Genomic DNA, 17668 nt, shown 5'->3' with positions numbered 1-17668 from the left:
AAACATTTACATTTAGTGTTGTCCCTTTCTAATATTCGAATAAAAGTCGTGAGAGCATGTTCATATTAAATTATAAGTTATAATAAAGTTTCTCAACACAATTACGAAAGACCATAACTAATTAGCGAAAATTAAGCAGAGAATTCTTAACATTCCAGTCTCCGGTATTATTACTTTAAACACCGTTCATATTATAGGTATTGGATTTATACATTAAAATATGCAAATATGTACCCTATTTGTATTACCATAGAGCTTATGTAAACCGCAAACTTATGATAGGGTACCACACTGGCAAATAGCATTGTGTCGGTGTGGTGAAAACGTCAAGTTTTTCCCACGAAAAAAGGAAAACTTACGGTATGTCGAAAGATCTTGTTACCCGCGCTATATTTTATTGCGTATACCAACGGTGAACGCGAGAAAGCCTTGAGAGATGGTCTAATGTTTTTTTTTAAATAATCTTCCATAAGTTTCTCTTCGCAAAAACCTTATCCAAAGGTAGACATTGTTTTATGTTAATATCTGTATACATATTAAAATCTATACAACGGTATATTAAGAAATAACAAAGCTTAAACCTAGGATAAAATTAAAAGTACGGTGAGTTGCAAATCTTTAGTTACTGTTTAAGGGCCACACTTAATTTTTTAGTCTTCTCAATGAGGGATCGAGAGAAATATGCTTTGATGTAAAAGTATAATATAAATGCGTCTTGATGAATCTCGCTAAAATTTGGAATAGATATAGAAAATAGTTTGGAAGAATACATACGCTAATTACGTTTTTTTTATTCTGCGACGACGGAGTCGCGGGTGACAGCTAGTAATATTATAACTTGTATCAATAATCTGTTATAGAAATATTAAAAATAAACGCTTAAAATAATGATTAATAGTATACCGTGTAGGTCTGTTTACGATCGTCGCCCACGTGTGAACATTTAAAATTTAGCAATAAGATTAATTGCGATGTAGTAATACAACAGACAATGTTAATATATTTGTTAATGATTCTTATAACAGCAACACAAATACACGATTAATTTTTTAACATTACTAGCTATCGCCCACTAATCCGTCCGCGCGGAATTAGCCTATGTGTTCTTGCAGACTATGTTCTACATCTATGCCAAGTTTTAGCGAGATTCATTTAGCTGTTCTGGAGATACCTATAAACATTCGCATTTATAAATAAAATATAGTAACATTGGACGTAAAAGAGCTGTTTAGCGTTGTTAAGATAGCTAACATATCCTTACTAACGTATATCTACTTCTTATTAATATTATAAATGCGAATGTTTGGATGGATGTTTGTTTGAAGGTAACTCCAGAACGGCGGAATAGACCTTACTGAATTCGGTATAGATGTAGAACACAGTCTGGAAGAACACATAGGATACTAATTAAGTTTTTTTTTTAATAACGCGTGGACGGAATCGCGGGCGACAGCTATTCATTTTATAATTGCTGTTTCATCTGACGATGTTATGACAGGGCGTAAAAAACTCTTAAGTTACGACACTAGATGACGTAGGATAAGGAAACAGTTTTACTATAAAGTAATCGCACACACCCACATCTCAGGGTTAAATGCTGGACCAATGGTAGACGATCCATAACTTGTTTTAACGTCTTATAATTAAACGTTAAAAACGTATGAACAAGTTGGATTAATGAAATTTAATTGCTAAAACACTTGAATATATCGTCAAATAATTCTAAACTAAGACTCTAAATAGGAATTTTATTTAAAATTACTTAAATTTCAATGCTTTTTTATGAAAAACAAAGAACGTTAAATCAATCTGCATAGGATTTAGTAAGACTTAAAAGAAGTTTTTCGTTCACTAAAGGCGCCCATAAGTGGTAAATCTACACTAAGGGATTACATTAAGAGATCAGTCTTCACTTTAATCTTACTAATATTATAAATGCGAAAATTTAGATGGATAGATGTATGTTAGAAGGTATCTTCAGAACGGCTGCACTCACACTGAAAACTAGCATAGATGTAAAACATCTGGAAGAACACAGCGGCTACTAATTTAGTTTGTTTTAAATACATCGCAGACGTAGTTGCGGGCGACTAAGGATAACAAATTTCAGTACTAAGCGTTAAATAGGGTTCGTTTTGTAAACGGATTTCGATGTAGCACTTTCACGTGCAACGTGTTTGGTGCACGCGCGAACACGCAGCGTGTTCGTGGAGCGGGACTTAACACGCTGCCGTGTACTCTCGGATCGAGGGTCTTAGTTTAACGATGCGTTTCAAGCAGATACACCAAGGACCGGATGTTACCACAGACTCATTAAAGATTCTAGGTCGTTTTGCAATCTTTAATTAGTGGCGATAAGTACTGTATTAATTGTGTACGCCATTGGACCGGCTATCGGACGATCTGAACGTAGTGGGGTACGATTGCGTTTCATTGCTTCGGTTTACAAGGTCTAGAATGTAAGAGGCGTATTTTTTTTTAGTTTCATAAAGTTCTGTTATCAGATTATTCGGTGTATAGTTTTGTATTCAATTTGTAGCTACTCTTTATACTGTCGTAAATAAAATAATCTAGATATGAATTTACATTTGTCAGTATGTTCTTGTTTCTATATCTTTGTATATTTCGAATGTTATAATGTTTATTGTATTACTAGGTGTTGCCCGTGCGGAATAAAAACTTATTTAGTAGCCTATTTCTTCCAGAATATGTTCTACAAATATTCAATATTTCAGTGAGATCGACACAGCTGTTCTAGAGTCCAAACGTAACAAACAACCATCTAATCTTTCGCATCTATATATATAAAAGAAAGCCGTGTTAGTTACACTATTTATAACTCAAGAACGGCTTTACCGATATGGCTGAAAATTGGTGAAGAGGTAACTTAGAGCCAGGAGATGGACATAGGATATTTTTTTTTCGAATTTATGCCTCGAAGAGCTGCTTTTTATTTTAGTTACTAATATTATAAATGCGAATGTAATGTGGATGGATGGATGGGTGTTTGAAGATATCTCTAGAACGGCTGAACGGATCCCGATGATATTTGGCATACATATAGAACATAGCCTGATAGAACACATAGGCTACTAATTAAGTTTTTTTTAATCCCGCGCGTACGGAGTCCTGTGTGAGTACGGAGTGACCTAAAATTACAAAATTACGAAACATTATAAAACAGCAAACTGAATCTAATAGGATCAATAAACAATGTCCATGCGTAGTTCCTTTGCACTGTTAACTTTACAATAGGCCGCTTCAACCGATTGCGAAAACGTAACGGATGCGTTCCCCTCCATTCTCTTAGATATTTAAATTTTATCCGTTTTAAATGGCTACTTCCGGTCGCCATATTGGTCTTTTGTTTCAACCGGATCGGTGTTTTGGCGTTAAAGTGTTAATAGACTAGAAATAGATATTGTAACGGCTTAAAATCAAATGGCTTGACGGATTTCATTACCTAACTTGGCCGTCAGTTGCTTTAATTAATTATATTGTGGGAAACACTAGCAACTCTTTATAGTTTATGTTGCTGTCACTGGCGACTACATCCCCGCGGATAGAAAAAAACTTGATTAGTACTTGTTTTCTTCCAGACTATGTTTTACATCTTGGCCAAATTTCAGCGAGATCCATGTAGCCGTTCTACAGATACCTTCTAATAAACATCCATCCATCCAAACATTCGCAGTTATATTAGTAAGATATCTAATAATCTTATGATTTTCTTAACTTTATTTAGTTTTAGTTTACATAGACGAAACATTTATTCGAAAACATGCCGACTTTCATATTCTTTGGAAAAGACAAGGTAGTTGATTCATTCTTTGGCACAGGACCACGACAAGAACCTCAAAATCTTACTATCTTACTAATATTATAAATGTGAAATTTAAGATAGCTGGATGGATTGATATTTATTTTTAGGTATCGCCGGAACAGCTAACCGGATTTTGATAAAATGCACAGATGTAGAACATAGTCTGGAAGAACACAGGCAGAACATTAAGATTTTTTAATTTCGCGCGGACAGAGTCGCAGACGACAGCTAGTAGACTTTAAAAATCTTAAAATAATCCACGTATAGATTCTTCAATTCAACTTTTGAACAGTACGTGTTAGAGCAAAATCAGTGTGTTGGGTAACACGGGTGGCTGCGTCGGCTAATTGTACGCGGCGACCCGTGACGACAGTTAGGAGGGTTACCTCTCACTCGCACACATCATGGGAACGTAACTCGATAAACTAAGACATTACTAACAAAGATTTACTATCCCGACAATATAACAGTGGTAGAGCCCGCTTTAACATCTTCGCACGAATTGGCCCGGCTCGCCCGGTGAAATACCACGACCACACAGTAGACAGGCGTCAGGTGAAAGTTCCGAGTTTCGTCTGATGTGTGTGCGTCCCGGAGGCCTAATGTAGTTCTTTTTCCCTTCCCATACTTTTTCTTATAAGTTAAGGATGGGAAGTGGAAGTGGACTTTCCGAAGGAGAGGATGCATAGTTTAATAGCTTGAGGATATACTATATTTTTGAAAAGGTACCTTCTCAAGGAAACTGACGCTAACCGTAGGCTTCTGAGACCAAAATATCTGTATAGAACATGTCGTTACCCTTATCATTATGTTTGACAAAACAGAGATAACAATATGTTTTAAACGAGGATTTTGGTCTCAGAAACTCACGGTAAATAATTCTAGAAAAAAATCATTGTTAACTATTTGTTACACCTGACTATTTGGGTAAAATCCAAAAAAATATAAGTATTGATTCCATTGCGCAGTTATGGAATAATTTTATTAAAAACAAAAACATATCTACTTCACTTCTGGAAGTTTAGTCTCAGAAACCCATGATACTTAAGTCGATTAATTAAAATGAAAATTTTTCTCAAAAGTACATCGCTAAACAAAGTTTTTAATTAATCTTATATACTTCAACATATACACACACATATTATATATATGTTAATGTATGTGTTTGTACGTCTATATGTTCCGCTTGAAGTAACGCTTAATGTATGTTTAATCTCAAGAGCACAAACCCGTCTCGGTTTGTAACAAAATTACTATGTTAATATGACGAGGAATGATACAAATTTTAAGACATAAAAATTCGCAGATATATCAATCTAAGTTAGATAAAATCTAGATAAATATTATGAATCATGGCTTAAGATATTAAAAAGTCAAAAGCTTAGTAAGTAACTAATAGTTAAGGTAAGTAAGTAGTTGTCGCCCGCGATATGTTCGCGCAGTATTAAAAAAAAAGTAGCCTATATGTTCTTCCAGACTATGTTCTACATCTATGCCAAATTTGAGCGAGATCCGTGCGGCGGTTCCGGAGATATCTTCTAACAAACATCCATCTATCCATTCAAACATTCACATTTATAATATTAGTAAGATAGTGTGGCCATTATAATAAAACGTAGTTGAAAATGTCTATTGACAAATGTACCTCAAAAACGTTGTGGCTTAATTTAAAAATTTGTATTTCTTTGCGCCATAGACAATATGATATTAATTTAAGTAATCTAGAATGGTAGTATTGAAATATCCATATCTTGTGTATCAATTACTCATATACGGGTCTACGTTGTATTAGGAAGAAAATCTGACAATGTGCCGGTGTACTGGCACAACACTAGTCTTCCTAAAATGTCGACATCTATGTCCCCTCACTAATCATTCTGACACTTGACTGCGATGTAAGGACGCCATTCGCGATAAAGGATTGTAATTAATAATGTCTAAAAGTTGTTGGAACTCAATGTATTTGTACTAAACACACTAAAAATATCTAACATAGGCTGGTCAAATGACATGCACTGAGGAAGGTCGTCCGACACGCATGGCGACCTGCGACCGCGCCTATTTTGATCATATTATACAGGATGTTGAATTTTTCCGTGTTTGTTTTTGTAAATTAAAATTTAATATATCACAACTACAAAAATAAAATAAGGCGGACATACTTATATCCTTATTTATTTCGTTCAATAAAAAAAAAGTATTATACAACAAAAAAAAATTAATAACGTAATTTATATAATCTGTGTTGATATTGTTACATGGTTAAAACGACTAAAGAAGTAAAAAAAATGAAATAAAAAAGAGCAATGCTAAAACCTATTATCCAATAATGTTATCTTTGGATTGACACCTGGACAATGCGCTCGTTTAATTTGTAAGCTGTAAACTTTAATGTCATGCGGTTAGAATATTTGACAGAACAATTATGTCACATCGTAGTCTGCAGCGACGCGTGGCTATTGTGTGGGCGGGCGCTTACTGTGGTAATCATCTGAGTCCTTTAATTTCATTAGTTATAATTTTTAGGTATCAAATTAGACAAATCTTTATAGATTAAATTTACAGTCGAAACATACGAACTTGTATTTTTTCTTATCTTATAATATTATAAATGCGCATGTTTAGATGGATAGATGCTTGTTTGTAGGTATCTTCAGAACGGCTGAACGAATCTTGATAAAATTTGGCATTCGTATAAAAATTACTCTGGAAAAACACATGCGCTACTAATTGTTTTTGTTTTTAATTGTGCGCAGACGGAGTCGCGGGCGACAGCCAGGCCTTTATATAATTTAAATGTATTTGGTTCAAATATAACCGATTTAAATATCACAATAGTAACAAAACAAAGTCTGTAACTTGAGGAAGACGGATTTCTTTTACACCGATTCAAAGATAGTAAATTTCGGATTCCCTTAGGACGTTAGTCCTGTGGAATTTTTGAACAACCTGTATAATGATTTGAAGCACATTTTATGTACATAACAATGTGCGAGCAATCAACCGTGAATCCAGGGCGCAATATACGTATAGAAAATAACAAAATTAGACGGCAAATTTTATAATAGGGATAAATAGAGTGAAACGCGCAAGCGACTGAGAGTTTGCAATAGGTCACTAAAGTTGCCTTTTAGTCTAGATTAATAGTCCACAAAGGTGTTAGTGGCTCAGTAGTAAAGCAATTGATTTTTCATCAGCATGTTCTGGGTTCGAATCCCGTCATGTACCAATATATTAAGCGTAAGCGGTAGAGGCTTAGTAGACTTAGGGTAGACTCCGAGCCCCGTCAATAGGGTCGCATATTGGCTCTATATAATACATTAAAGTTAATAATAAATCCCGGTGAATGAACTGCGAAGTTCTATGTTTTTTGTCGTCTAGAAACCGATACGCTACAGTCTGACACTTACCATTTATCATTCAATATCGATAGGTGATCGACTGGATTGTACAATTATATTTAAACAAATTTAATAATACAGTCTATAAAATGAAACGCAATCATTTATAACCTCTATATCAATAGTCATAGAGTTTAATATATTATATTTGATGTTAGAATAAGTTTGCATATAAGAATACCGGTTGGGTTCATTCAATAAAGCGTATCCACGTGACGAATGTATGACCGAAATATAAATAATCGCATTATATTATTGACCTTTACCGTTTGCTGTATGAATGAATTCGTTGTAATGAAAGTAATGCTTCACAAAAATGTTGTGATCGCCTTAAATTATGGAGGAAGAAGGATGTTGCGTGTTGAATTTAAAAATGTTTTAAATTTTTGTAGACGTATAGAATATGATTGAATGAATGTATGAGGTTTCGGAATGATAATAGTTAATGGTTAAGACCTACATTGATATACCAGCGGTGGCTCGCGACTTTGCGCGGGAAAACAGTGTAGCTTATGATTTGAAAGTATGGATTAATTACTTTTCTCGTCAAAGTCCCGTCAAAACCGGACCTGTTTTTCTGTTAAAAAAATAACAAAAGATGATCTAATTTAATAATTTTTAAGACAATCGTACTTTTTACGTTTGGATAGAGGTGGTCGTTCGTCATTACATATTTCGAGAACAGCTAAACGTGTCTTGATGAAATTTGGCATAGAACATATAGACCACGAAAGTTTTTTTTTTAATACCGCGCCGATAGAGTCATGGGAAAAAGCTAGTATAGAAAATATAACGTTTTATAGTTTGTAATAATTGATGCATTTTGACATAGATAAATGTCTAAAATAGTGCGGAAATACACCAACGCATAATGCCTTACTCTGAGTTGTATAACATAAAAACTACGAGAGAAAACCACGAATCATCTCGGCCGTGGGCGGCGAAAACACCGTGTCAGTGCCGAGGTGTACCTACAGATTTTGAGGTGTACAGTCCTGGTGAAAACTGTTAACGAATTAATTTATACTGCATTGTATTTAAGACTAACTGTCGCCAGCGACTTCGTCCGAGCGATATTAAAAATACTTAATTAGTAGCCTATACGTTCTTCCAAATATGTTCTACATCTATACTAAATTTTAGCGATCCATGCAACTGTTCTGGAGATACCTTCAAACAAACATCGTTCCATTCATCCAACTAAATATTCGCATTTATAATATTAGTAAGAAGTGGGAATTATCATTTGTCCGGTTAAATCTGGTAATGACTTTTGTTAGTAATATCTACGACAATTTTCACTATCAAAACAATTGTCCATATTGCTATCTCTGTTTATTCAAAGAAAATGAAAAGTATGATAATACGATTCATACATTGACTTTGGAAGTCTACAGTTCGATAATTGAAAAGAAATTAAAAAAAATACTTGATGATACTTTTAAACATAAAAACATTTAAAACATCTGTGCGTGACTGTACATAGTCCATCACAAAAAAAAATAACTTAACATATTCAATTTATCGAGAAGTATGTCCGCCCAGAACGTCTTGTCATTCCAACGCCGGTCCCAGCGCGTGCTGCGACAAAAGTATTCAATAATCACAAACGAACTTAATCGGTACTAACACTTCCTGACAGATCGCTCACTGCCAGAAAACATATTTAAACATAAGTAATACTTATAAAAGCTTACGAATTACGCTTTTAGTTCGAATGTGGTGACTTGTATTGTCATACTAGCTGTCCCCGTCGACTTCGTCTGCACGGAATTGGAAAAAACGTTATTAATTTTCAATTCAAGAACTAACTTTAGTTCTAAAAAATACATCAAAGGGTCCGCCGTTTAGTCGTTAAACCCGATTTTTATTACTAGCTTTCGCCCGCGATTCCGTTCGTGCGTAATTAAATAAAACATATTTAGTAGCCTATGTGTTCTTGCAGACTATGTTCTACATATATGTAAAATTTAATCGATATCCAAGCAGCCGTTTTGAAGATACTTTCAAACATCCATCCTTCCATCTAAACATTCGCATTTGGAATATGTTGAAATGTTTTGGTGAAATATTTTCCCTGACTGAGAACAATTTTAATATAGTTATAGAATTACGGCTACGGAAGTCCAAAGCTGAAAGTTGTATAGAAGAAATAAATTTGAATATTATAGATTTTAGTAGCAGAATAACACGTTCGTAATAAAAAAATAACATACAGACGAATTGATAACCTTCTTCTTTTTGAAGTCGACTAAAAAGATTGAATATTGGGTAAAGTATGAAATGTGTCGGAAGAGCGTTGTGCAGACTACTACACACGGGCATATTAAATACATAGTAAATCACATAAAGGTTTTATGTGACTTCACTCGAGTTTATTGCGGCAACGTACGTTGTACAGACAGCAAATAACCACGCATAAAATTTGACAATAAATATTTGGACAACAAGGTTTTTAGTGTTAGAAAGAAAAACCGAAACTGTGTCGGGGTATCGGCGCAACACTAGCTTTACTAAAATGTTGACGTTTATGTCCCCTCACTAATCAATCTGACACTTGACTTGTTAGCGAAAAACGCGCCATTTACGACAAAGGATTCTTACTAATAATGTCTAAAAGTATAATAGATAACGCCTAATAGTAAAGAATGTTAACATTTTAATCAGACATGAATCTAACTCAGGTTTTTTCAAAACCGTGGTTATTGAATATCCAAAATAACTAATGAATCACAAAGTGTAACCGTGGGTGCTAGATTTTAATTATTTTAATATTATTTATATATTTTTTCTACTACCAGTACACAAATATGGCCGCTGGTGTGCGGTTATACCTCGCTTAACGATTTTTCCACCGCCACGGTGTGACGCCTTAACAGGCAAACACACAGAGCTTCGTGCTTTTTCTGGAGAGCTTTCTTAACTTACTGGGAATAACTTTGGAGTTAAAGTGATTGCTAGGATTATGCCTAAGTTAACTATTTTTATATTTAAATACTTATAGTAAATTTATTATTATTTCCCATTTATAAACGAAGAAATGGAATTAGAATTTTGAATGATAAATCATCGTCAATTTAGTACAATTTTTTTACAAAAAAAAAATATCTTTTTTTATTTTTTAATGCTTAGGAAATATTTTATCAATTTTATTTTGGAACCAACTATTGCGCGTGACTTCGTCTACGCTGTATATAGTAAAATCTTAATAAGTATCCTATGTTTTCTTCCAGACTATGTTCTACATATGTAACAAATTTCATCGAGATCCGTTAAACCATTTCGGCGATACCTTCCAACAAATATCCAACGATATAATACTAGCAACATATGAAAAAAACTTGATCTTTATAAGTGATGTTCATATTTTTTAATTATCTATTTAAATTGCATTTATTTAGTTTTATTATTTTGTTAAGATTTTTTCATCTGACTGTACCCAGTTCCAGAGGTTTCAAGTCGTAATGAAACGAGAGCGGTCCCGTGAAGTGAGGCCATTTGAGACGTGTTTTCGTCTGGTTTAAGGCAAAATTATTTTGAATGTAAAGCCTTAAAATTTTATTGCAAGGTTTAGTACGAAGGGGGGTTTAATATTTTATTTACTATACTCAACGTTGTAATGCTTTAATCAAAATAAAATTATATACTAAAACTAGCTGTCGCCCGCGACACCGTCCGCGTGGATATATAAAAAACTTAATGAGTGTAGCCCACCCATCCATCCATCCTCATGACATCCATCGAAACATTCGCATTTATAATAATAGCAAGTTAAATAAAAAGGAGCATTTTAAAGGCATAAATTCGAAAAAAAGAATAAATAGTATCCTATGTCCGTCTCCTGGCTCTAAGCTACCTCCTCACCAATTTTCAGCCATATCTGTAAAGCCGTTTTTGAGTTATAAATAGTGTAACTAACACGACTTTCTTTTATGTATATATAGATAATGCAAGTACAAAAACTTTAGTTCGCAAATCTGCTCGAGTACTCAAAGTTTAGGAACGTAGATGCTACAAACATTGTATGATTCTTATTCATACACACACAGACAAACACACACACACGCACACACACCCGCGCGTTTTCAGCTTCAGTTTATCAATACCACACATATAAGAAAATTTGAGTAATACGCGTATAATTATAATAAGGTGTCATTTGTTTTATTTTAAAATATTTAAAATTATAATAATTTTTATGTTATTTACAAAATTCTACAATAACATTTGCAAGGTCAGATAATTGTTTTTTTTTAAATCTCAATGAATAAGATCTTATATGAATGATGTGTTTAAAATTTACTTAGATTATAAAAACATCATCCAATATTATTATTATTTCAATTTGGAATTTCAATGTGACACAACTTTTGTTATAATACCTTCAGTATTATTTTTTTTTGTTAACTTTTTTGCACACTGTACACTTATGTCGTGAAAACAGATTTTATTTTTAAGAGGTTAAAGCACTTGACTTACAATCTGCAAGTTTTGTGTTCGAATCCCGTCATGTACCAATGTGTTTTTCAATTTACATATGTACATTTATTCGACGTTCTTACAGTGAAGGAAAACATTGTGATGCTGCTGCACATATCTGAGAAGAAATTCAAAGATATGTGTGAAGTCAACTCGCACTTGGCCAGCGTTGACTATGGCCTAATCACTAACTTAGGGTAAGCTCCGAGCGCCTTAGTGGGGACGTATAATGAGCTGATGATGATGAGAATTTAAAAACAAATTCCTACGACACACCACTTAACATGACAAATGTTCGATTAAAATTATCTTTTATTCATAATTCTTAACACAATTATTTTGAATACATTTAAACAAAACAGTAAAGAACATAAATTATTTAGTTATGCAATTATAGATTTTATACCAATAGATATATGGGAAATAATTCTCTGCATATGTCTGCATGGTATGGTGTACAAAAAAAGTTAATTCATAAAATCGATCAGTCATCATCACAAAAGATATTAATATAGGCCTTATAATAAACGTCAAGGGGGTCGACAGAACTTAAGAGTCATTCTCAGGTGTGCTTGACTATTATAATGAGATTACGAAAGACTTTATTTTCGAACATGTTTGGATCTGTTTTTAAAAAGATGTTTTGAAAAAAGAATACGAGATTAAATACTCATTGGAGTGCTTCGAAAAAAAATCCAAAGGAATTTTAACTTATTTGAACGTTAGTTTTATTTTCAATCGTTGAAATTGTAAAAAAAGTCAACGTAACAAAGTCTAATAATTAGTCCAGTCTAAGAGTTAAGCACTAGGTACCAAGTCTAATTTGACATGCCCGCATACGAAAAAACATTTGCGTAATACTAACACTTTTGCTCTTGACATAAAACTTTTTAACGTCAGTATTTTTGGAGAATTAAATGTCTTGATTTACCAAGAATTACAATTGTCATGACACCAAATAACATATATTATACATATACATTCCAATGTTTTATCGAAAAGAATAAATCTTAGGACAGTGTAGAGAGTCTATCAGGAAAACTTGCGATAAATTTTGTCGATGATGTTACATTTTCTCGCAAATTTTAGTGCTAGGCCCCCAGTATCTAGTGTTGCGGTTATCTACGTATATCTCATATATAAAATTCTCGTGTCACAGTTTTCGTTCTCATAATCCTCCGAAACGGCTTGACCGATTTTCGTGAAATTTTGTGAGCATATTGAGTAGGTCTGAAAATTGGCCAACATCTATTTTTCATCCCCCTAAATGTTAAGGGTAGTCCATCCCTAATTTTTTTTTAGACAACCCCGCGGACGGTGTCGCGTGCGACAGCTATCTGTCTATAATTACTTCATTGTTATCACAGCTCGTTTACCGTTCATATTTTCATATAAAATACAGTTGTAACGTCAGTGAAGACTCACCGTTACCTATTTGAATATCGTTGGTTGGCTATATCTATTATATTACATTGTATATTTAAAGAAAACAGAAGCTCATTCTAATGATGCACAACAATGGTGTAATTTAATAACCTGTCTACGATGGTGGTGCGATAGACTCAACGATATTTACGCCCAAGTGTCGTCCGGAATCGAACCCAGTACTATATTACAAATGGCTGTACGCAACAGTTAATAAGGTAGCGTGTTTATCTTATTGAATGTTGGTGATATCCGCGCCGAGTGATGGATATGTACGGGAGACCGCGATACCGTCGACAAACGAGCTTTGTTAGGGATGGGGCAGTTATCGATGTCGGGTTATCGATAAAAAGTAAACTGATCAAAAGCTGTATAAAAATATTTAATTTTATACTTATAATTGCATTGCATCAGAATTCAATATTCTCTATTCTATTCTATATTATTGAACCCTAAATTATAAAATAAAATTAGTAACATTAACAAAAGTTAGACCTTAGTTCCTAGACATTTATAACTTATAACATTTTGCAGTCAAGGCATTTTGGAATGAAATAACAAATTTTATTTATACATCTTGGTTCAGAAGTAACAATAACTGGCAGTCTTTTGATTCATTTGAATAAAGTTGCGAATTAAATTATTTATTGCTCTATCGATATTTCAATGTGACAACACTATTAGAAGAAAGCACAAATACCGATACAATTAGGTGATACCGCGAGGACGCGAAGCGACCGAGACGCGCTAACTTCACATTTACTACATTTGTCATTGCTCGGCGAGTATAGGGATGTCTCATAGAGATATCGATCATTTTTTAATTCATAATTTGTCAAAAATACTTAATGTACGTATAATATAAAATACAATATTTATTTAAATAACAGAATTAAATTATTCTATCATAAGAAATTCGTCTAGTACTATTTTTCTGTTCTCTTCTGTACTAGCAAACTCTCTAGCTATTGGTAAACGTGTTTTGTTAAATCGATTTGTGTTTTAGTTTATTCAAAACAAATAAACAGTCAATTTAAAAATCCACGAATTAAATTATAGATAGATTAATATGAAAAAAATTCTCAAGACGAGTACTAACATCGTAGTTTTAAAGTTACATTTGCTACCGCGTATTCCATTGTTTGACGCGGTGTCAACGAACTGTTTAAATATATTTCAATCATGTCACAATCGATCAGTGTAACGTCAGACCTTTCAATAATTTTGATAGTGCAAAACAGAGCTGTCACATTTAATTTATCTTTACAAAATAATTTATCGATAAAATTATTCAATAACAGTGAAACATAACCAACTCTTTATGTTCGTAATTAGGTTATTTTAGTATTCTTTTTTTTTTCAGTATATTACAAAACCATAGACACTTTTATATCCAAATGTCAATGTCATTAGTCAGAAAAAAGCAAACATACAGCTATTTTTGTAGCTCAAACTTATTACTATAAAGAATTGTAATTGTCAGAGCGTTATCCAAAGCAGACGTGTTCGTTATTTCGCTCCTCTCCGCACTCCACACCTCAATACAGTAATGATCTACTAATCTACAATTGTTATTGTCCTTCGTAAATTTCCGTATTATGAAATTAACAAGTAGCCTTATGTGTTCTACATGTTCTACATGTGTTTTTTTATATCATAAGGTGGCAAACGAGCGAGCTAAATTAGGCCTCCGGGACGCACTCATGAGACGAAACGCGGAATTGCTTACACTTCACGCCTGTCTTCTGTGTGGTCGTGGTATTTCACCGGGCGAGCCGGGCCAATACGTGCGAAGATGTTAAAGCGGGCTCTACCACTGTTAAATATCATCAAAATGAGCTCCGTTGAGCCATTCCAGAGATACTTTCAAACATCCATCTAAACTTTCGCATTTATAATATTAAGTAAGATATCGTAGATAAGACATGTTTTCACTAGTAAAAAAGTAACACAAAGCAAACTATAAAACTATAAACTCTGCCTACCGATTTGATGACTAGATTGTTTATATAATTCAGATGTATCTATTAATTAGTAAATATTTATTCCACTGAATGTAATAACAAAATAAAATGAACGCATAGATACGTGATGTCATATTAATGATGCTAAAATACAAATTAAAAGACATGATAATAGTTTTTTTTTAGTTTTAACCATTTGTATCCTGCGATTTTGTCAATTGCCAGTCTTACACTTTTATTATTATTAATTAATTGAAAATCTATATCTGTTTCCTTTGACATTTTTATAAAAGTTTACGTATCAACTCTGAAATAAAATCTAACCTTAAAATAAGGCTATTGGAATCAAATTGTACTATTTATACTTTCTAACAGCTAGATAATTTTTTACCAGAAGTTTTTAAGCTTTATAGATTTTATTAGTCTGTGTCTTTCCATGTTATGTCCTATGCCAAATTTTCTGAAGATACCTTCAAACAAACATCCATCCATTCATCCAAACATTCGCATTTATAATATTAGTAAGATTAGACATTGTTTGAAATGTATCGAGAATGTTACCCCTCCCTAGTCTATGGTAAACTATTACGTGGAAGTGTTATCTATACGTCTCGGGCCATCTCTCATTTTTGGACCGCACGGGAGGCGAGCGAGAAGATAAGAGCGGATTAACGCTCAACTATTTATCATCTGTTGAACTTTTTTTGACTACCGTACTAGTGGACCGCCTTGGATTATGAAAGCTAGCCAGATAATCGATATATACCAAGTTACCAAGTGATATTTTAAAAATAATTTAAAACGAAATTTAATTTTATTCTTATTTAAAGGTCGTAGAATTCTTGAAAGTACTGGTAAGTGACAAAATTATTAAAAAAATGACTTCATTTAGTAACTCAGAATTTCTACAAAATTACACTTTTTTTGTAATTTCTATTTACAAGATAAAGGAGTACATTTGTAATTTAGTTAACACAACACAAATGACACAATTGAACATTAATCTACACAATAATAATAAATAAGAAATATTATATATAAAAATCAAGTTACCTATAACCAAAACAATCCAAAACCGTTGCAACACAACACAAAATATGCCAACAATCCAACATAACATAGATGGGAACGAATCAAAAACAGCTGATATGGAACAATAACGAAAAACAAATGAACCTATTTAAATGAAAAGAACCAAGATGTGAATGAACCTGCCACCTTGAGGTAATCCTGATGTTATAAAGAACAATAGGGTATTGTTGTCGGTCTACGTCATAGGTCGGAATATAGGTCAGTGTGGGTCCAAATCAGCTGATCGTGGGATCGCCTTTTGTATAACAGTTCCTGTGCTAATTCTTTATAAGATCTTATCTTTGCTTTCCATTGTACGGTGATTGGATAAAACTAAGATTGTAAAAATTAACACGTTCCATGGCATGAAAGTGAACGCAGTTTGTTCTTAGCAATGAAAGTGTTAATTGTAAGAAGTTTAGGAGTAATGTTTCGATATTTTTAATACGATTAAAATGATTACTTATTTCGTATATAATAAAGTTCAAATTCACAAGTTTATTAACCAAAATATTCGATACTTAAGCAAACTGACAGTGCAGAAGATATCTTTATAATATTATAAATGCGAATATTTAGATGGATGTATGTTTGTTTGAAGATATGTCCGGAACGGCTCATCGGATCTTGCTGAAATTTGGCATAGATGTAGAACATAGTTTCTATAATAAATCCATGCTAATGGTCGTCTTTAGTATTTAATTAGCAACTCTCTGATAGTAATCTGACTGAAATAAGACGATTATTATAATATATATTAGTAATGGTATTAGATGCGCAACTAAGTTCTCGCTGTTTGTCAGTAGATGGCTCTAGCAGGAAGAGCTGGTCGATTTTGACATATCCAAAACGTCATGAACCAAGCTTAGACATATGGTAAACAAACCGTTGCGACACATGAGTGATTTTGTTTTTGCATTATATACTTCTGGTCAAGTAAATAGTTACGTGTGAAGTTCGTTCACAATGAATGACATTGTCACCGCAAAACGTAATCGACACATCCGCACATCTGCAGAGACAATCGGAAAGAAAGCGCTCAAGGACGCCCTCCTAGATGCGAGATAAGAACAATTGGTAAACAAAACGGCTGCATGCCGGTTGACATAATTGCGTACACCAAAACAAACAATGTCCCATTGTCTTGTGAGGTCAGATTCCGCACTCTACACCGCGCAGCAGTAATTGGCGGGGCTTGACAACTTGGATTCCGTTTAAAGAGTTGAAGTTTATATTGACTAATTGCATACTATATGTATTTAATATTACGCTAGTTGTCGAATTAAAAAATACTTAATTAGTAACCTATGTGTTCTTCCAGATTATGTTCTACATCTATGGCAAATTACAGCGAGATCTATACAGCCGTTCTAGAGATACCTTATAACAAACATCCATCAAACATTCGAATTTATAATATTAGTAAGATTACTTCTAACACGTTCTTATATCATATATTATCATATAGTTATTACAGTTGGTTTTCATTGCCACGAAATATTTGT

The 17668-nt window shown here is 33.4% G+C and overlaps 1 protein-coding gene across 2 annotated transcripts in view; it reads right to left on the bottom strand.

Annotated features, from left to right (window-relative positions):
* The window catches only part of Sox15 (Sox box protein 15), a 99551-nt gene that overhangs the window by 25704 nt on the left and 56179 nt on the right, over positions 1-17668 (bottom strand). The window lies entirely within an intron of this gene.

Source organism: Papilio xuthus, unplaced genomic scaffold (genome assembly GCF_000836235.2).
Source record: "Papilio xuthus unplaced genomic scaffold, Pxut_1.1 DF829758.1, whole genome shotgun sequence".
NCBI classification, from domain to species: domain Eukaryota; kingdom Metazoa; phylum Arthropoda; class Insecta; order Lepidoptera; family Papilionidae; genus Papilio; species Papilio xuthus.
Note: the sequence above shows the minus strand (reverse complement) of the source record. Positions and strands in the feature narration are given on the sequence as shown.